The sequence below is a fragment of the Lytechinus variegatus genome, chromosome 1, assembly GCF_018143015.1.
Source record: "Lytechinus variegatus isolate NC3 chromosome 1, Lvar_3.0, whole genome shotgun sequence".
Lineage (NCBI taxonomy): Eukaryota > Metazoa > Echinodermata > Echinoidea > Temnopleuroida > Toxopneustidae > Lytechinus > Lytechinus variegatus.
In genome coordinates, this window is record NC_054740.1 from 64,987,405 (window position 1) to 65,009,924 (window position 22,520).

Sequence of the window (22,520 nt, forward strand, 5' to 3'; positions counted from 1 at the left end):
TGGCTGGAAAAATTCACATTATTGCTATAAAATATCTGTTGTCACAATTTGTAAAGAAACAATATTATTGCAGATACATAAACTTGCCAAATAGGGTCTGATTGATAGTCTATTGCAGTTAGATTCTTCAAAATCACTTCCATTTCAATGACAAATCACATAAATATACATTATGATTTACTGATTCTACATAAGCAGCGTTCATATTGTAGCGAATCCTGCCGCCAATCATCCTTTTAACTGGAGTCTGATTTGCAGACTACCCCTTGTCGCATTCCATGTCCTAGTGCAGGATCCATTGGTATAAACAAGCAGAAAACGTGACTGAATGACAACACATAGCAAACACACAGATGATGCTGGTTTCATACCAAGAGCTGAAGAAAGACCAGCTCAAAAGGGATTGTTCCATGTTTGTCTGTTTCGTGCTAACGTCTTTTGAACGCTGTTCTGCAATTACGCTCCTTTGTGATGTATCTTTGGGTCTGGCCCAACCCATGGTCTGCTACAACTGCATAGGAAATAGCAACAACAAAAAAGTTTGGATTTACTTTGTGATATAGAACTGTCAACTGCAAGGGAGTTCTTGTGTTTGGATTTTCAAGATCAAATCAGTGAGTAAGTAAACCCATGTCTTCCAGGTCTACTTTCTAAAAGGGTAAAAGAAGTCCAGTGGGTTGTAACTGATGTATCCACATAATGCTTTATATGTGACAAATGAAAGGTTAGGTTTCTTGATGATGATACACAATTAAAACAATACTTGTCAGATATAATTGTAAGTTTTTATTGCACTGTTCAAACATTTCAAACCAAAGTTTTATTCAATTCTAATTACACCAAAGTGTCCTGTCAGATTGGTTAAATATAAACTTAAGTTTACAGCTCGTGAAAATACCATGGCCATTTTGGTTTTTACTTGCATTTGGAAGAAAATTTGATGTGTTGGTGATGGTGTTGTGCTATCTTTATGCAATTTATTGTTTCAATTGATAATTCTATGTTTTTATTAAAGTAATTGGAGTATTTTTTTTCTTCCAATCGCATTCTCACCAGCCTGCTCCATATCAAGACTTACACCCAAAATCCCCTCTTATTAGCCTTGAGTTTGTTTCTTCTTCTTTGTCATTTTTTCTTCTTTTTATGAATTTAATTTGTCTAGTTTGTATTGATTATTTAATGGGACCCAAAAGGAAGGATTGATAATAGTTAGCTAGATATCGCTGACTATCATATTGATTTTTAGCACATGTAAAATGCTTTCCACATTTTGAAATTCTGCTGATTTACTTATCTTTTGTTTTACTTTCTTTTTCTGATGTTTTTTTTTTTTTTGGGGGGGGGGGGGGTCAGGGGCCGTTAAACAGTGATTCACTGTGTAAGGTAAATAAGACCATAAAGGAAGCCAGAACTTCAGACTTTCTTTATTGATTTAATATTCATGAATCATTATTGTATGTTCTGATTACATTGAATGGTTGTCATTGTATGACCAAATCCCAACCTTTGTTCACGGCTCTGTTTACTTTTCTTCGAACCCCGTGTGGTTATTATTACTTTGGGTTTCATCTTTGCTGACATATGGTGTGCACTTCTTTGCTTATTTTAGGCCTTATAATTTCCTATATATGGAAAGTCTATTTGATCAAACTTGTATAGATCTCCAGCATACATGCAACCAGTCATAATCATCAGATCAAAAGTTTAGACTTAAAGTTTGATAAGGTTGTGAATGAATATGAAGTATGTGTTTTCTGTTGGATTTTTTCATGCTCATATTTATTTGAAATGGTATTTATTTGCTCAACCTACCACTATATATCATCATACATTTGAAGCTTTCAACATTTTTACATTTACAGGAATTTTTGTTTTGTTTTCACAAGTTACATGAGATAGAAAGAAACAATATTAATTGTTAGAGAGCAGAAGTAAACAGTATACACATAATAGATTTCTAACAATGTATGTTATTGGTAATACATGTAAGAAATTATTGCAATTTTCCCTCTTGCTGACAATTATATCTTATCTCTTGATCAGGCTGTTTATTTACTTTTGACAAGTGAATTGTCAATAAATATTCATCAACTGAAATTCCATCACTCACTAATGACCTCTGCTGTATTTAGTCAACTTTGAATAGAATTCTATTCTATCACCAATTCCAAAGTATTGTAGAGTGACCTGACTATCAAATCAACACCATAAATGATTGTATATGCCTTTGACTCTTTGATTGATGAAAGCTAGTGCACTATAAAGCTGCTACACAGTAGCTAAATTCATTATTATCTTGCTAGGTCAAAAGCTGAATTCCATGGTTATGTATTCCTATGGATTCATATTGGAGACCACCCCAGTAACATTGGCTGGCATTGCTGTCGATAAATTACCACTTGGTCTACTCCTGGTTTGTCTATTCTCTATTTCGTTTCATCCCCCACGGTCTAATCCTAGTTTGCGTCTTCAGCCAGTTTGTCTACTGAATACCACGTGGGCCAAACCCATTTGGTCTTTTATCAAAATGGTCTATTTACCATTTAGCTCATTTACCATTTTCTGTAATTACCAACTAGTTCAGCTTTACATGTACGTGCATTTCATGTAATATCAACTTGTTCTGACCAAGAAGCTTCTGTTTGAAGCTCCTTGGTCTAACTCTGCTCAGTCTATACAATTAGACGAACTGTTAAGGACGTAATTTTCATTTGAGGTAGACAGTGTGGAAATTAGACCATGAGGAAGGTTGATGGGTATTTGACCAAATATAGTTTAGATCAAATGTGATTAGACTAAATTGACAGTAGACCAAAATGGGTTTGGCCCATGTAGTGTAAGACCCATGTTACATCGGAAAAATGGCATCGCCGCGAAGTTCTCAATCTCTAGAGGTTGAGAAGTTCGTGGGGAAGTTCTCCTGTGTACCTTTCATACTGGACACTTCCCCTTCGCTGGCGAACTTTGCCGGCAAATTCGCCAGGGAAAAGCGCAATATGAAAGGGGTATTAGCTTTGCAAACTCATGGACCTGGTCTAGGACCTGGGGCTGGTTCAACAAATTTCATTGAAAAAAGGTAGGCGTACTGTTCAGACTTGGCCAGTCTTCTACCAGATGATCCCATTTCATTTGAAGTGGACAAAGGCACAGAGCTATCAACAAAACAAACTGCATTCTTTATGGTCTGTGGAGTTTAGAAGTAAACAAAGTTGTTTACTGTTACAGTTGAATAAACAATAATAACAAGGATCCATGTTGCATGTCCTGTGCAATAATCCTTCATGCATGGAAATATTCAGATTGAGATCATCCAATTTCAACACTTTCTTCTTTCCCCTTTTTTTCTTTTTTGTTTTTTTTTCATTCATTCTTTCTTTCTTTCTTTCATTCATTCCTTTGTTCTTACTGCATTGCTTCCTTCTTTCCTTCTTTTTCTTCTTCATTTCTTCCTTCCTTCTATTTTGTCATTTTTCTTCCGTTTTAGTTCTTCCTTTTTTTCTTCATTTCTTGCATTTGTTTCTTCCTTCCTTTTATTCTTTCTTTCTCACTTTCTTCCTCTCTTTGGCTCTTTGTAGTCCTTGTAAACTGTAAGCTATAAATATTACCTCTGAACTTTAGCGTCTTCTCTCCGCACATATCTCCGGCACCCCCTCCCCATGGCCCCAGTTTTTATTTTGCCCATTTAGGCCTATTTGCTTGGTCATTCATTTCTTCTCTCTCCCCTTCACTCTGTATCATTCTCTCTATATTTCTCTTGTCGGTCGTCAAAGCCTACCCTTGCTCTGTTCATTCTCTGCCACACCCACTCTACCTTACTTCTGTCCAGTTCCCACACCAAACCCACCACCTTGCAGTCCAAACTTGTCAAATCTGACACAAGCATTGTATATTTACCATCACCATGAATACCCAATGACTGACTTTTCCCACAAATATACTACACTTACAATGTTATTCTGCCATACAAATGAACCCTGGTATTTTTGCTGTCCACCCCCAAAATAACTTTTCTTACAAGGTGAAACAGAGGTATGGGATCGTAGAAATATGGGACGGGCAAAGGATGAATTATATTACACAGAACAACTCTATTGTTAAAATGGTTATGCTGTGTGTAGCTGGCCTTGATTGACATTTTCAGTCATTTTTGTATCATAATACCTAGATACATTCCTCCATTCCTATTGAATTGTGTCCTTCAATTTAGTAGCTTACTTGATTTATTATGCTGAGCTTCAATTTATAAAACCTATTCTTCAAAATCAGTAACCTATTTTGTGGGAATGATGTCTCTTTAGATATATCAAAAGCAGGTGTTCAATACATATTGATGTGATGATTTTCTCATAAATATCTCATTTTCCACAGTGCTTTGCTTGCTCTATTCATATTAAGAACTATGAGGAGAGAAAGATAGACAGATAATTCAATGAAGTAGAAATGATGTATCATTAGTTTTAACGCAGGAATGGAATGTATTTCATTCATTAAATAATGCCCAAAATGACAATTGCCAGTATAATTTTCACTCCCATCTTGTGCAAAATGAATGCACTCTATTCTTGGGAGGTAACAAGCAAATATCAATGCTTTCTGGTGCACATGTTTGTCCTTTTCATCCCGTTTTTTAACAGGTAACCATTATAATTCACCTGAGCATAATATTCAGCATTCACTGTGCTGGAAGCCCCCTATTGCTAATGTCCTAGAGCTATTTGCAACATGAATACGAAAATCTCTTGGTAATTGGTATCATTACCATGAAGACGGCTTATCTCGGATATCATTTAAAATTTCGCTCTCAACTTTTTGCTTGCAATGTTGAGGCTCACATAACAATCAATTAATTTTCAGTTAAAGTCAAGTTTCAAACTTTCATTTTGTAGAATATGGCAAATATTCAGTTGTCATGAAACTCTGGAGTTACAAAGTGCAACAGCCTGTATTTCACCACTGTGGTAGCTACTGTTAAGGATATTCTACCTAGCAGTTGGGATGGTGACCAGTTTACTATGACTACTTGTGATGATGGTTTGGACTTATGGAGCAAAATTATTAAATGCTTTGAAAGTTATAATTCAAAAGCATCTGTGTACTATTGTGATGTATGAGGTAGGCCTATAGAGTGATCACTTAAAGAGAAATGCCTGGAGGGGCCACTTACATTGACGAGTGGATACCATGCGCGACCAAAAAAACACGTAAAAAGGATGTCTTTTTCACGACAGAGCACGTTACGTACGTAACGTGATAAGGGTGCCAAAAACACAAAAATAATGAAAAAAGGGTATCTATTTCGCTAGGAAAATTACGTGTTTAGGGTCTAATTTGCGGGGATGATAAAACAAAATTAAAATTTTTTATAAAGGATGTCATTTGCCCCAACACTTCGTGTTTAGAGTCCGATTTGCGCGAGGTGTAGAAGTGGGGTCGTACTAAACCAAATAAGGTAAAGCCGACGACCGAAGGAACCGTAACAATAAAACATTCCTGTACTTGTTTAGGGGTTCATTTCAGGGAATATTTGCCAAGAGTATCGTTTTTGTTTCCAATACTTGTTAAGGGTAGGGTTTCTCACTCCAATACTTGTTAAGGGGTTCGTTTTCAGAATATGGAAATTACGTGTTTAGGGTGCTTTTCGAGACCCCTTGGTCGCGCATGGTATCCACTCGTGAATTGAAGTGGGCCCCCCCCCCCCCCCCGGGGAAAAATGCCAGTAGTTGCAGTAAACACTGATTTCATGAAAAAGTCTGTAAAACCAGGCTTAATTGTCAGTATATCATCGAGGATCTAGATCTGGTACAGTCACATAAACTGAACTTTGTGAAATCTTGAAATCTACGCTGAAAAATATTCACACTGGAGATCACCAACACAGATAAGCGCACGTGGGACAGTGTATTATTATTGCTTTGAATGTCGTGCCCGACGCTTGACCCGAATCCTGTGCTTATATGCTAATTTCTCAGCAATTACACAATTTCTTCCAGAATCCTTTGGCACATATGTTTTATTCATACAAACAGACACTTTGGTGGTCATTTCATTGGATTCTGTACGAACTCATTTTGATATCGTTACCAAAACTGGCATTTACCTATAATAGATGAGTAGGCCTTCTTGGACCCCTTTCTGATTGCCATCCTAAAACTGGTTTACTGAAAACTAGTTTTACGTGTAATAAGCACGTTTGAAACGGTCTTGGAAACGATTTTCCAAACCGGTTTGGAAAAGCACCTCATGATGTAGTTGTCAAGATCGCTTTGCCTAGTCAAACTTGTTGCAGCATAAGTAAGGATACAACGGTTCTTCAGGAAGCGACCAGCACATTTTGAGCGTTCCACTCCACACACTGTGTAGAATGTCTATGGTCGATTTCCAATATCACGCGAAACTTGTCCCCCCACTGAGAGCGTTTCCAGAGCAAAACCACCTTTGGGTGATGAAGTGAGAACGCTAGCAAAGTGATCTTCCAAACTGGTTTCCTGGACCGGCTTCCACTAAACTAGTTTTAGAAAGCATGAGATGATAAATGAAACCAACTTTGTGGTTCAGACCCTGATATTGGTATTTTGAATATTTTCTGTTCGTAATTCATATCGTGTTGCTTGAAAATATGGTGCACTGACTGTTTTCTTCCATTACTCCTGAACAGATACTCCTTAAATTCCAAAACGCTCTGTAATGAGTATGATCATTATGAAGCTAGGTTGGCCTATATCTTTTCAAACCAGCATGCATTGAGTGATATTGACAATAGCGACATGACAATTCCTTTCCACAAATCTCTAACGTTGCACAATACCTAGCCACTTATCATAGCATCACTTGGGATGCCAAGCCCCTGTTCACATTAGGTTGGTAATAAATTTGTTTGCTGCAGCGTACAGTGCATTTGTAATTTGTAGGAATTATGTTCAGCTTTATGTTAAATTATGCACATTAAGCTGAACATAAATTTCAGCATTTAAAATAAATCCAGATCAGCTCTGAATATTGAACAGCCAAATATTGGATTTAAATCTTATCTTACAGATTAACTTTTTAATCTCGAAAGGTTTCAATTCAAATCATTTAGCTTTATGAATCAATAAGATTAAATCTAGATCTATTGTTTGGCTAGTCACTATTCACAGTCGATCTGGAATAATTTTGAATTCTTGGAATTGAGGGTGTAATCTGAAAGCTATCCCTCACATTTATTGTAATCACTTCATTATTTGTATACCAAAATCCAGTCACAAATATCCTGCATCACATAATTTTGAGTAGAGAACCATAATGTATTGATCGGGAACGGTTGTATGTACCCCATTCACATCTCTCTTGGATTAAATCTTCAATGTGAACTGACCCTGATCATATTAGTTCCTAATTGAAGTTATATCAATGTTAGGTATAGGGTATCCTGTTTATATTAGTTTCATATTTGACTCTGAGCTCTAATATAAAGCATACACGGGCCGACCATGTTTACGTTTAGTCACTCATTAATCTCTAAAGATGCTGATTTCTGCCCTTAAATTAGTTTTAAATTGAAATCCTCATAATTAATACTTACAATTATGAAATAATAGCGAAGAGCAGAGCATTGGATCATTGCACATGTCCCTTATCTGACAAACAGGAGAGAAATGTTAGAGATATAGCATATGTTAGATAACAAATTTATATACATTCACGTTTATAATTCTACATTGCTCCTGTAATATTTGATAATCTATATTGCTGTAACCTGGCTTGGTTCCTCTTTCTCTCTAGAAATATATACATACCAAATTTTAGTCCAGTAAAATTATTTATTTTCAATATCAGGTGAAACACTTTCGAGATGGATGAATTTAGAAGTTATTCTGACCTTTAGATTGACCACATGTGACTACCATTTATGATATACTCTGTCCACCTAGTAAGCTGTCCCAGAAATGATTTTCCTTAAATGATAGGACATAAGGTCTGATACAAAGGCCAGTTTACATTTTAAAGTTCCTCGACACTATCATTCTGTATGAAACACCTGTCTGTGCCTTTGGAAATTACTATTGAGTTTAGGGCCATATTTTTAATCAAAGTTAAATTTAGATATTGATATCCAAATTTTGATGAAAAGCGAAATGAGTTATGACAAATTATGATCAAAGAACAAATAAGACTGATATCATATTGAGTTTCAATTTGAAAAAGTTCTAGATGCAGATTAGTTTACTGGTCCATATCAAAAACATAGAAATTTGTCCTCCATTGTCATTACCTACACAGTAATGTAAAAATTATATACTGGTTAATAAACACTATGGATGTTTAAATTTGAAAATATTTAAAACATAAAAGGAAATTTATACAAACATGTAGTATTGCAATACAACATGAGCCCCTCCCCTGAAAACTACATTACAAAGAACAGAATACCTGTCACTTATATATTTTTGGTGGTTTGATGTGGCTCTTTAAAACGAGTTTTAAATATTTTGAAGAAATGAAAAGAGTACAAATAGTATTAAAGAACAATAAGGTAGAAAATGTATCATGGTCATTAAACACCTTAATGTTTGGTTTGTGAGGTTTAAGATTCTCATGTGAGTTTGTTTGATTTGAATGATGGAATAGCGATAGAACGAGAGGGGTTGGAGTATGGTTCCTAATCAATTCAAGCCCGGAATGCGGGACATGAAACGAACAGCCCTCGTCTGTCCATAGTTGTTCACCGCTAAAATTATCTCTTGACTGTCATCTCCAGCTGTGCCCTGATATGTCAGAGTTTGTGTCTTGATGCGCTCTCTGTATTTTTTCTCTGTCTTATTCTTTCTCTCTCTTTCACTCTTTCTTTTCACCTCTCCCTTTTGCGCCTCCTCTTTTTCAATCTTTTTATTCTCCATCTACCCTTTTTTGTTTACCATCGTGAACATGATTTCTTCTCGCCTTCATCCCTCTCATGTATGTCTTCCTGGAGCCTTCATTTTCTTTTTTCATATTTGAAAAAAAAACTTTTTTCTTCTCTTCTATTCTCCTACAGACAAAATGGCTCCAAGGGTGAGGTATAAATTTGTGCCCTTTTCCTAGTTTTAACACTATTTCAAGTATCAATATCTGTGCTCTATTCCAACTTCTGATGCAGAAAAAAATTGTTTTCAATTTGCCAATTTTGCCCCCCCCCCCCATACCAATGTTTTTTTCTCTCTATTTTACCATTCCATCCTTTCCTGTTGTGATTTCTATTCACCCCTTCATCACCTACCCTGGTAGAACACTATTCAAAAGTCAAGATCAATTTGGAATCTTGTGACTCCTCATCTGAAAGTGAATGGTTAACTCCTTGAAAGCCCATTTTCTCAATATTCTTAAATTCAGAGTAAGAAAAACAGTTTTGTATAATGTAAATAGCACCAAAATGACCAGAAATCATGTAGATGCATTTTCATGGTTTGATGGTATGCCAGTAAACAATTTCTTTTTATGTAATCAAGTATATATATGTTTTCATCTGAGAAAGTAGATATATACCTAACCTTCTTATTGATTGAAAAAGTAATGCCCAGAAAATAACAGATTATGCATGATTCGTTTTTAAGTTATCCTTAGGATTTCTGGTGCATTTTTTCTCTAAGGTTCTTAACCATTTCTTGAAAAAATTATATCATGGTACAAAATGGTTTCTATCAAAAAGAAAACCAATGCATGCTTGCCCATTGAACATTTAAGAGGAATCGTACAGATGAAAGTGGGTGAAAAGTTCCCCCCACCCCTCATTCATTCGAACGTCATTCTCTCTGTACGCCCTTCACGTTTATCCCATCCCCGATTGTTTTATGGCGATAAAAATGCATTGTGGAATCCCTAAGTATTTGTCTCCCATTTCTCCTCTCTCTCTTTCCTTTCCTCTATCATCCTCATCTCTCCCCATCTGTTCGCAGTCCAACATGTCTCTGCCCTTCGCCGCCGCGACTCAGAGTCGACTCCGACAGAAATCAAAATTGATTGTGTTGAAATGAAACAGATATGAGGTAGAGGTGCACGATGGTGGTGGGAGCGTAGTGGTAGCATCGTGTCACTTCCAGAACAAGGATTGTTTTTTTTTTATCTGTGTAGGCTGTGCCATGTAGCTAGGAAGTGCGGTGTTGTGAATCTCGTCCCCTTCTTGGAATTTATGTACGACTTTAGGTGTTTATTAGAATTTTCTGAGGTCCCCTCCTCACCGTTGGGTATGTATTTCAGCTTGCCTATTGCCTCACTGAAATTGATATCAAAACTGTAGTGTTATCTATGCGTTATGTCAATTGAGTTGTAAGTTCCAAGTTCACAATTTTTTTTACTGTCACTTGAAGATCGTTTTCTGAAAAAGGTATGGCCTTTTGTATTGTCATTATTACAGCACATGCTATGATATTCTATCTTGAATTGATATTCTAATCTATTTGAAAAGTCTTTATTGACTTGTTAATACATGATTGTTATATATGAATTTGTGTAAAAAATTGTGGAGCGTTGTGGCCCAGTGGATTAGTCTTCAGACTTTGAAACAGAGGGTCGTGGGTTCGAATCCCAGCCATGGTGTAATTTCCTTCAGCAAGAAACTGATCCACAATGTGCTGCACTCAACCCAGGTGAGGTAAATGGGTACTGGTAGGAAGTAATTCCTTAAAAAGCTGTGTGCGCTATTAACGCCTAGCTTAGCCGGGTAATATAGGAGCGCCTTGAGCACCTAGCAGGGTGGATATGTACGCAATATAAATACCCTATATTATTATTATTATTATTATTATGAATTTATTTTCAAAGTTTAGTGTGGAACAGTTGCTATCAAATTGAATCTCTTTTATCAATTAATTTTTAGTAATTGTAAACAAACTGGAGCAAACAAAAAAAGCGGGTTTTCCAGCATTCAGGCTAACATACAATGGGTCCATTATTCTAAATGAAATATAGCTTCAAGAACCTTCCCTGAATGGTATGATTCGGGGCAGTGTGAATGTGAAAATAATTATTGGGTATTTTTGAGCCTGAAAAAATTCTCTTAATTTGACGGGAAATCTTGTGTGTGAGGCAGTTTGAAATCAACTATTCTCTCTTTTTGGTCAGAAGGAAGACCCGTTTTATTTATTGGAACATAAATGAAGATATTTAATCAACGCTCTTTTTCCTCGTGGACCATTTCAGAAACAATGTTTCATTAAAATACTGACATCATGTCTGCCATGACATTTGTCCATTACAATGACAGCCTCTTTCTTTATTTTTAGAGTCTGTCCAATCAATGTCACAACTGTGATTTCAATTTACACAAATAGCAATTTGTAATGCACAAAACATTTCAACGTACATGCTCAATGTTAATGGATTTAACAGTAAACAGATGCAGGCGTTCTCTAATAGGCAATTTACCCAGAAATGCTTCAGAGGTTTGTTTATCTGGGGTACCATTACTACTTATCAAACTTGTAGATATTATTAAAGGAATAATTAGTATAACTTTGGGTTTTATCTATGGTGATGGTTCATTTGATATAATATTCGTGGTAAAGGAATGTATATTCAACTACAAGGGTTTTTTTTAGCATACATTACCCTGTGTTTCAGTCCTGAGCTTGAATGTGTTATTTAAAAAATTACTAGTGAAGTCTTTTAATTTATTAAAATTTCTTTTTAAATCAAAAATTGATTTTTTTTAAGTATTACATTTGATTCATTTAGCTTATTCTATTTAGAATGACTTTTTTTAAAGATTGGCTTATGCATAGGGAAAGGGAAATGTCATAACGTCTTGACTCTTAATACCATTATAAAGTCAGTTAAACATGCATGGTTTAACTATTCCCCTCCCTTTCAGTCAATCTGTATTAGTATAACCAGATAATATCACACTGTTTGTGCCATACCCAACCATTCATTGAAGAACCAGACCATGTCCTCTGTTATTTTGGATTAAATTTTCCATGTGAACGGGGGTCATATCATGTCATTCCCATTGCCTCCCATTCTATCATCCACCCCACAAATGTACCAGTGATGTTTGATGCCATTGGCATTTTGACTTGTTTTTCCAACCTTCCATTTCTGTGTCTTCGATGATTTATAATGGTAAATTGGCAGGGGAAATCTTAACATGATGTTGAACATAATTGTTTACATATAATAGGCATAGTCATTTATGTGAATACCAAAATAGTTTATGACCATATGTTTAAAAACTAGTAGAATTGGCAATACCTCTTCATCCAGTCACCCCCTTTCCGATTGATCAGCACCCTTTTCTAGTACCGCTTTCATAGTGAAGGTGAAGTGGAGTTGATCCGGAGTAACTCCGGGTTGAGTTGATCCGCTTGTACTGCGGACCGACTTTAAACCCCCTTTCATATTGGCAAGCACCGCAGCGGTGTATCCGCAGTCATTGCCATGGTTTCCAAGCGAGTTCGCGCCATACGTTTGGCGAGATCACAGCGATAAGCGCATACCGCATTTCCGGTGCGGAGTAACTCCGTTTGTAACCCTCTTCTCGAAGTGGGTTGAGTACTCCGCTTTGAATCCGGATCGAACTAATCTCAGAATTTTCATACTGCCCTCCAAAGTGGAGTAACTCCTCCTGGACTCCGGACTAACTCCACTTCGGCTCTCACAATGAAAGGGGTATAGGTGGTTTCAAACCGCCTAGATCACAAGAATCCCGATAAATTACAAGACCTTTTTTTCAGGCAAGTAAATACCCATGTATAATTATTCGCACATTCACACCGCCCCGAAACATATCCTTCGGGATAAGTTCCTGAAGTTATGAGCGTGCGTGATATATGGTCTGATAAGCAAGCAATGCGCGAGATTCAAAATCGCTAGCTCAGCAGCCACCCACAGCACCCATGCCCTACTACATGCTGTGTTTAAAGTTCCTGTCATTTGTTTTCACATTGCCAAAATACCTGCGACCTTGGATAAATCCCGCAAAAGTTCTCATAATTTTGACAAGTACCTACTACTTACCGGGTATTTTCTTTCGGGGAGATTACGCGTAATTTGCTTTCACATTTCCCAAATACCTGGAACTAATGAACTTCGAGGCGGTCTGAAACCACCTACTTTCACCACCCCCCCCCCCCATTTTTTTTCTACTCCTCCCACCCTTCCATGCTACACCCTGTTTAATTGTCCTCCCAAACTTCATGAAATGGTTTCTAGTGAAAATATGTTCATTTTGAACTAACATTTTTACTGAGAAAATAAATCTCTTTTAAAAGTTTATTTTTTAGCAATGCAAGTAAAGGTCATGCTAAACTGTATAAATATTTGATCTCCCTTTTCCTGGAATGTATGGTCTAATTATATTTTATCAATTAACAATTATTCTTCTCTCTTGATCATCTCCTGTGCGGTTTCCAAATAGGATCAATTGATGACCTGGGCCTTGTTACATTTACATAAGAGTTACTATTATGTTAACTTGGCCATCCAAAGGTAACTGCCATAGTTATGCTGATCGGCAGGCAATCAAAATCAAGGATTTCATACAAGTTACCATTGGATGAATACCATTATGGTAGCTTTTATGCAAGGGGGGGGGCCTATTCATGCCAGATTAACTTTTTGAACATCAGATGACAGGTATGCTCTAATCAATTGGCATTGGAGAAATGTAATAAAAAAAATGCCTTTACAGGACAAGTCCACCCCAACAAAAACTTGATTTGAATAAAAAGAGAAAAATTCAACAAGCATAACACTGAAAATTACATCAAAATCGGATGTAAAATAAGAAAGTTATGGTATTTGAAAGTTTCGCTTATTTTCAACAAAATAGTTATATGAACGAGCCAGTTACATCCAAATGAGAGAGTTGTTGACATCACTCACTCACTATTTCTTTTGTATTTTATTATATGAAATATGAAATATTTTGATTTTCTCGTCATTGTCATGTGAAATGAAGTTTCATTCCTCCCTGAACATGTGGAATACCATTATTTTAACATTTTGTGCTTCAGGCAATGAGGTCCTAATCATCAAATTCGTAAAAATTGAAATATTGTATAATTCAAACAATAAGAAACAAAAGAAATAGTGAGTGACGTCATCGACTCTCTCATTTGGATGTAACTGGCTCGTTCATATAACTATTTTGTTGAAAATAAGCGAAACTTTGAAATGTCATAACTTTGTTATTTTACATCCGATTTTGATGAAATTTTCAGCATTGTGCTTGTCTGATTTTTCTCTCTTTATTTAAATCAACATTTTTCTGAGGTGGACTTGACCTTTAAAGAATATTTTTGCAAAATATTTACAAGATTCACTGTTTGAAAAAAAACTAGGAGTATACAGAAATTTTATGATTGATTCCATTAATTACTCAAAAGGTAATGTTAAATGGGCCAGTATCTTGTGTTGTTTACATCCAGCCCACAATCTAAATGCCCAATTAGCTTCTATTTGTCTTCAAACATCATCATCCACCAACATGCTCACCGAAACAAAAATTGGTTTACCCCCACAAATCCATCCAGACTAGGAGCTTTTCGGGACATATTTGTAATTCTATCAAATTCCCATAACTGCACGCTATATTAGCCGCTCCATTCAATAGCGGTCGAGATCGCTATTGATGTCGGTAAATAGAATGGGCATGGGTTATTGCACACTGCAGAGGTTTGCCTATACACAGTTGACATCGCTTGAGTCAACAATGGAAAGGTTTTTAAGTAAATTTGCGGAGTCTTTTCAGCATGATGGAACAAAAAAAAGAAATCTGAGGGACATAAAGGAGAGTCTGACATGGGTAGAAAAGAGAGAGAAAGAGAGAAAGAGAGAGAGAGGGAGGGACAGAGAATAAGGAGAGAAATATGGTTGTATGTTTATTGTGAATAGTGGTGTTCAAAACACGATCTACTTGTAAGCATAGTATGGCATGCCCGAGTGCAGATTCCGTGCATTCACGCCAGCTCCGGGTTGAAGAAAGTGAAAAGTTGTTTCTTTTGGGGGAATACAAGAGCAGAAAGTTTGGAATACTTCTTGAGGATTTAGGTGTCAAATATGTGGTCATCGCGAAGAATATGCCTATACTAGATTCTAGATGGATCCATAGTCATACTTGGTGGTTTTAGAGGATATTTGTGTTCATGGTCCATGGTCTTTTCCTATCAGACATGAGAAGAGAGAATACTTCAGCAAGGCTTATATATTCATTTCAATGTTTCCTTACAATAAAAATATCATCTCTATGAAGACTCTGCGGTGAGAGATCCTGGAACGGCCCCAGTCTAGTATGTGTACACAGTTTCAGAGGGCGTCAATAATAGCGAGGCATGTTCCTGTCAGAATATATTGCTTGTTTACAAGTACAGCTGCTTTTGAATTGAATTAGTATTGATCTGTTACACGTTGGGGATAATCGTCTCTGGAAACTGTGAGCTCGTGCTGGAAATGTCAATCACGGATATGATAACAGTGAACTTGTAGGTGTTTTCATGTGAAGAATGCTTGTAATGTAAAGTGATATCGGATTGTGAAAGTATGTTGTTCGAGTATAAAGATGATCTCCCACAGGTATGTTCTGATTGGTGTCAGAAAGTATGAAAACTTGAGAATTATTGAGCCTTTGAGAATTTATCTGACGTGATTCATCATTAGAAAGTGCATTATTGAGGGGGTGCCCTCTTTTGATGAACCTATTTTTTTAATGTGTTGATTTGATATTATTTGCCTTTAGATTTCAAAGTCATTTTGCAAGACCCCCCCCCAAGAAAAAATAATAAAATAATGATATGTAGACTTAAATAAATGAATGAATATGACTAAAAGGTTATTAAATTAATATACCACTGGATCCGCTATTGTGAGATGATTTGTTTTATTTCTCTGCTCTCATAATTACGTTGTCTTTTTTTTCTATAAATATATCTTTGGACCTAAGATTAATCACTCTGTAGCCTTACATCTCTTATCAGTTTACAGATGGTTATCAGATTTTGGTTTATCCCAAAGAATACACTTTCACCACTCCTTGGGTAGTGTTCAAGCAATGATCAGTGATTTGCCTGGCAGTTACCATACTATTTTTAAAATTCAACCTTACAACTTTATATGTTACTCTTAAAAGAAATACACAGATGAAAATGCTTCGGATACAACCAGTGCCAGAGCATGATGTTCTTCTATCCATTCAAAGCGATTAAGGGATAATTGTGTATGAACCCTCTTAAAGTTGATTAGGGATAATCCTTAAGAAAACATTGGATTAGATAAGCTTCAGAGATTTCCATTGTATTTTATAACAGTTAAAGGATTAACTGTCTTATATCCCCCATCACACGACCTGTTATCTGGAGACTCATTAGGTCTACAACCTGTCCAGAGACTGTTGGAGCCATAAGGACATTAATCCATGTACCCCTAGACTAATAAAGTCAAGAGCATTTAGGCTCCACACATAAGCTACTATTTCATTCAGGGTTTCTTTTGCATTTAAATGTTGATTGTCACATTGGTTTCATAAAAAATAGAAACTGCCAAACTTTTCAAAACTGACCGTAATTTATTTGGTCCCGATCTTGTCCCATATCTAGTATTTTCATGTGTAATCTGACTTTTTTCTATAAATTCAATACCCCCCTCTCCCCACCAAACACACACCACTAGAGTTCTTTGTACTCTGGATGACTAACATTCTACTCTTTGGAACTTTTGAAAGGTGTTAAACTGGGTAGCTATTAAAGGTATTGTTTAACTTTGTGAGCAGCCGATTTAAAAAATTCTCAAACCAAGATGAATTATGTGACAGGAGCATGTATTAGAACTAATAAACCTTGAAAAGAACCATTATTTGAGAATGAAAAGCTATAACTACAAGGCAAACCCCGATTATGTAAAAATGCGTCTTATAGACGCCTAAATAGTACACATAAGTGTATGGGATGAAATTAAGATGGTGTTTCCGGTCACTTTATATTTCAATTTTTGAAGCACTAAATAATGATTCTGGAGCGCAATTTTTTCTGGGATTCATTTTTGTAACATATCACAGACACAGGTGACAAGTGTGACCTTCAAGCTCAGATTTTTTAAAAGTCAAACCAATGTTAACCAATCACTTTAAGATTTGAAAGTGTGTGTGGTATGAAGATGAATCCAACCTGGAATGCTCCACATGGAGTGGAGAAAGTCCCATAATGTGATGATGACTAGAGGTTGCTAAGAGATGATTGTATCCATTTTGTGTTATATAAAAGAAGAACGTTATTATATAAAGTTGTAATATGATTATGTTTTTCTATTTGATGATAATAACTATGCAAGTTGTAAACTCTATGCTGTCTCTAGCCTTATACCTTTCAGGTACCTGGGGGCTGTTTCATAAAGCTGTTCGTTAAGAGCGACTTTAAGAACGACTGGTGATCCTTTCTTACGCGCTAAACCATCGCCAATGAATATACCATTTACCACAAGAAAGGATCACCAGTCATTCTTAAAGTCGCTCTTAACTTACGAACAGCTTTATGAAACACCCACCTGGGTTGAGTGTAACATGATGTGCATGAATTTCTTGCTGAAGGGAATAATATAATGGATGGGACTTAAACCCTTTCATTGAAAGACAAGAGTCAGAACCACTAGACCATGATGCTCCCACAATCACAATTTAGAATTCATAACTTTCACTTGTTTTTCAATGTGAGAATTTATAAGCTTGCTAGTACTGATACCATTATCGGAACCGATTTAATGATGCTTTTTTCTCTTCTCTTTTTTGTATTGTTTAGCCTCAAGAAGCTGTAGAGTCTAAGACCCACACATTTAAGACTAGGATATTCAGGAATCCCCATAGCTGTGGTTTTTGTAAGGAGATCATATGGAATGAGGGTAGAATATGCAGAGGTGAGTATTACCCATATGTAAATGAATAGATAAATGAATGAATAAATGAATCAATTAATTGATAAAAGATATAAATAAATTAATGTATGGATAAATGAAGGGATTAATTAATGGATGAATGAATAAGTGAATCAATATACAATATAATTAGATATATGAATTAATAAAATAACATGAATGAATGGATTGATGGATGGATGGATGGATGGATGAATGAATGAATGAATGCATGGATGGATGGATGGATGAATGAATGAATAACTGAATGAATAGATAATTGAAAATTAATTGGTGAATGAGTTGATAAATAAACAAATAAATGAATAAATTACAATATTTGAATGAGTGAGTGAATGAATGAATGAATGAGTGAGTGAGTGAATAAGTGAATGAGCAAATGAATGAATAAATACAAATTTGAATCATTGCGTTTTAATGAATTATAGCAGTTGAAAATAGCAAATGTCTCCAATATCATTTCATTTCCTCTTATCCTCACTTTTTGCAGTATGTAGATTTGCTTGCCACAAACGGTGTGAATACAAGGTAAGTGCTACCAATTTCCATTCTGCCAGTTTCTTCTCTCAACAGATGGCCAAAAATGATATACTATTTGAATTGAGCCAAGAGAGTCTATATTGATAAATACACATTTTGATGGGGAAATTAATTTTACATTTGGCATGATTAGTGTTAGAGGTCAGAGCAATGAAATTGTGTTTCGGAGCCAGAACAGCATTAAGTCGTATGATTTTGGACCAAGAAAATATCCTTCTTGCGCCAAACAGATGGAATGAATTATACATTCCATTTATTTCTCATGGGAGACATTTTCACTACATTAGGAGTAATCTGGCAACAACATATGGGTTAGGAGAAAAAGAAGGAAGTGTAAAATTTAGAAATACAGAGAGAGGTTTGAGAAAAAAAGTTATGGGATTTTTAAAAAATTGTGAGAGAAACCCCCCAAAAGGAGAAATAGCTATACTAAGAAATAAAAATTTTCAGTTGATGCTGAGCTTGCACAGTACAAACTTGTTGATTTATAGGTAACAATACGACATAAATCGTTTATTGAGCACCATTATCATTTCCTTGAATATAAGCCATTCTTCCTCCCACTTGATTTCCATCTTCAAACAATGTCATAATTTCCTTCCAACAACCGTGACCGCAATCATTTTAGCCTACACAAAGCTGAAACGGACATTAGGGTTGACCTTATAATCGCATTCATGTATCATCTTGGAATATTTAACAAATAAAGTCGTCATTTCCTGAAATATTCAACAAATAAAGTCGTAATTAAGGATCATAAATTAGCAATATCCTGTTTCGAGTTTGGCAGTCGTGGAGTGAAATATTATTGGAGATATTCATTCAACCAGGTCAGGCATGTTATTAGCCAATTTGAAGGGCAACTTGAGTCGGCAATCAATCTGTTCATGCAAGAAATCATCAGGCTTCAGAAAAACGTGCAAACTATAAAAGGAATGTGAATGAGAATGCAAAGTAATCTTTTGTTTTGCTTTATAGGTTATTGAATCATAATGCTGTTAGCTGGTAAAAGGGCATTGCTGTGCTCTGAAGTCCTATATGCTCAGAAAAAGTGTTGTAGGGATTACTTAAAGTGCATTTTAAGTATCCCCATAGGGCCAAGCTAATCATGATTTAATTGCATGGTTTATCTTTATTTGTATGAAAATGAGATGTTGAAATGCTAGAAAATCTGAATGGAGGATGATGTTATATGTTTTATATTTAGGCCTAATTATGGTTGCACCTAGATCATTAGAATCCCCGTTAAAATATGAGAATTTTTTAAGGCTAAAAATACCCATTAATTATTCCTGCATTCACACCGCCCCGAAAATTTCCTGAAAATATGAGCATGCGCAGTATGGTCTGATAAGCAGGCAAGGCGCGAGATTCAAAATCACTAGCCCAGCAGCCACCCACGGCGCCCGCACCCAACGACACTCTGGGTTAAAAGTTCCCATAATTTAGCGGGTATTTTCTTTCGGGGAAATTACTCGTAGTTTGTTTTCACATTACCAAATTACCTGGAACTGACAAACTTTGAGGCGGTCTCACCGTCTGAAACCACCTTATGTTGTAGTTTATTTATTTCATCCTAAGTGGACACATTCATGTATATTTTCTTTATACATTTTGGGAATTACTCTTGTAGGTGTATATTGTTCGTGGCATACTAAAAATTAGATGACATTGCTAAATCAAAAGGATGAATTTCTAATTCTGTAAAAGTAACATTTGTAACCTGATTTTGGATCTACCCTGAACTTAAATTTTACTTTTTAATGTGAGAATCAGACCACAGAATAAAACAAGAAATATTGAAGTTCTCATTTTTCTTTTGTGACATAAAAAATACTGGTTCTCTCTTGGCACTATAGACACAGGAATTTTAATGATTGTTAATCAAATATTACAGTAGGGGAAGGCGGGGTAAGTTGTGACAGTTTTTGCTTTTTGCATGTTAGAATTGATATGATTAATAATCTTTTCGAAATAAGTACCTTGCCTTGAAATTTAATTCTTCTGAAATATTTTCCACCTATATATAACTTTCTATCCCCACACTGAAAGTCATCGTGACCTTTGAAAAAAATTATGTCAAATGGCTCAACTTGCCCCATATATGGGGTAAGTTTGAGCCACCTTCTGGGGTAAGTTGAGCCACAAGAACTATGTACAAAATGTATGGGGGAGAACCAGCATGTCAATTTTTTGTTTAAAGTCTTTTCACTTGCTAATTCTCTATAGATACTAACATCCTGTAAAAGGAAAAGAGCAGTCATGTAAATTTGCTCATTTCAGCCTGCATTTCAATAGATTTTTATGGTTTGTTTGTTTTTTAAGATACATTACCATAGGAATTACCATGGCTCAACTTGCCCCATGCTGTTTGGCTCAACTTACCCCAGTCCGAACTTAGTGGGATAATTTTGTATCCACACATTTATTATGCATACATCATATAAAAGACTATGACAAGAATGAAGATCCATACCTGGACTAATAATGTTGTTATCATGTCTTTATTATGTTTAAAGGCGTGTGGGTTTATAAAGCACTTATCTATTTCGCACTCTTTTTTACTTTTTTGGCTGAAATTCATATTTTTCCCTCTAAAAAACTACTTTTTGTTTCAAAGTTGGAATCAACGTGGTGGGGTTAGGGGTTATGCTATGGGTCATCAATACATGACACCACCACAATGTCTGACTCATTCATTATTGGTCTGGGGCTGGTGGCTCAACTTGCCCCTATGCTCAACTTACCCCGCCTTCCCCTACCTAATCTGACTATTGGAGGAAAAAATACCAACAAACATAAAAGAGGCAAGAAGTCCTATAAGGTTATTTGAGAAACCCTACAGAGATGATGACTGGATTTCACAAAAAATGATAGAAAAAATAAGCATTGATGCATTTTACAGAGTAAAGAACTTGTAGAGAAATACAAAACCCAAATTTTTGTAACAGATTAATTCTATACTTTCATAGTTTCATACTCTCATTAGCAGATGATATGATATTCCATGATAAGAATTGCAGAAAATGACATTCCTGTGCAGATACAAGGATACTCCGTGTATATGGTTTATCTCATTGCTCGTGGTCACAAGAATACAGCTTGTTATGATGTCACATGTATAAACCTATGGACGTGAGGGCCCATCATCCCTTCTATGGGGTGACACAAGAATCATGGTTTTTACATTTTTCAAACTTTTAAAATTGAATGAAGAAGAGGGTGTGACACATTTCCAGTGTCTTGATATGATGTGCAATTATGAAAATCCTGACTATATCAGTATTTTTATGAGGGCCTACATGTAAAGATGTTGGCCAGAATGCTGCGATGCACTTGAGTAGGCCTGTAGAGGCACATCATTTACAAAAGGGCAGAATATTCATTGACTTCACCTAGGAAAGGTAGTTAACTTATTTGTTCAATTGGAATTTAGAACTAAAGATTTTATGATGCATGTATATATTCATAATTTAAAACATTTGACCACTTTTTATGAATACAAAATCTTTGACTCCTCTAAACCTAAAAAAACCCTTTATGAATATTTCTTATGCACAATTTCATGTTCCGTAAAGAAGGTATTATATTCTGTACATGAGCACAATCATAATAGTTGAAGCATCTGGCTAGAATTCTTCAAATTCAGGAATTATCAGTTGACGCTACTTGAGACATTCTTTGAATTCTTGTTTTTGTGTCCAACACCGATGCTGACCATGTCTCGAAAAGTGTCATTTTGCGAGACTATTAACCTGCGTTTCTTTGGAAAAGTGTGGGGATTTAGTCTGGGAGTTGCATTGAATAGATTGTATTTATTTACCATTCAGTACGGTCCCACATTTCTCTCTTTTGTAAGGATTTGCATTGTAGTTTCTTGGACTTTCTTTAAGCAGTTTGTAGCTGGTTTCCACAGGAAAAAAATAGGATTTGTCCCCACTCAAAAAATGTCTTGTAGTGGATACCAATTTTAGTATGCAATTTTCGGACCCTTCATTTTCGTAAGTCGCTGTTATGGAAAACATAGTTTGTTTTTAATGAAAGACCACTTTACAAATGTATACCAGAAATGTATTACCTATTATCAACAAAAACTTTTGGAGTTCAGA

General features: G+C 35.8%; 1 long non-coding RNA gene across 2 annotated transcripts; it reads left to right on the forward strand.

Moving 5' to 3' along the window:
- Window positions 1-439: 439 nt before the first annotated feature.
- Window positions 440-18,527, forward strand: LOC121419892. 2 transcript variants are annotated; one of them, XR_005970652.1, is made up of 3 exons: window positions 440-618; window positions 17,739-17,853; window positions 18,362-18,527. It is a non-coding gene; the product is annotated as an uncharacterized LOC121419892 (long non-coding RNA). The 2 variants fall into 2 exon arrangements; XR_005970651.1 differs by having other exon boundaries at window positions 441-614.
- The last annotated feature ends 3,993 nt before the right edge of the window (window positions 18,528-22,520 follow it).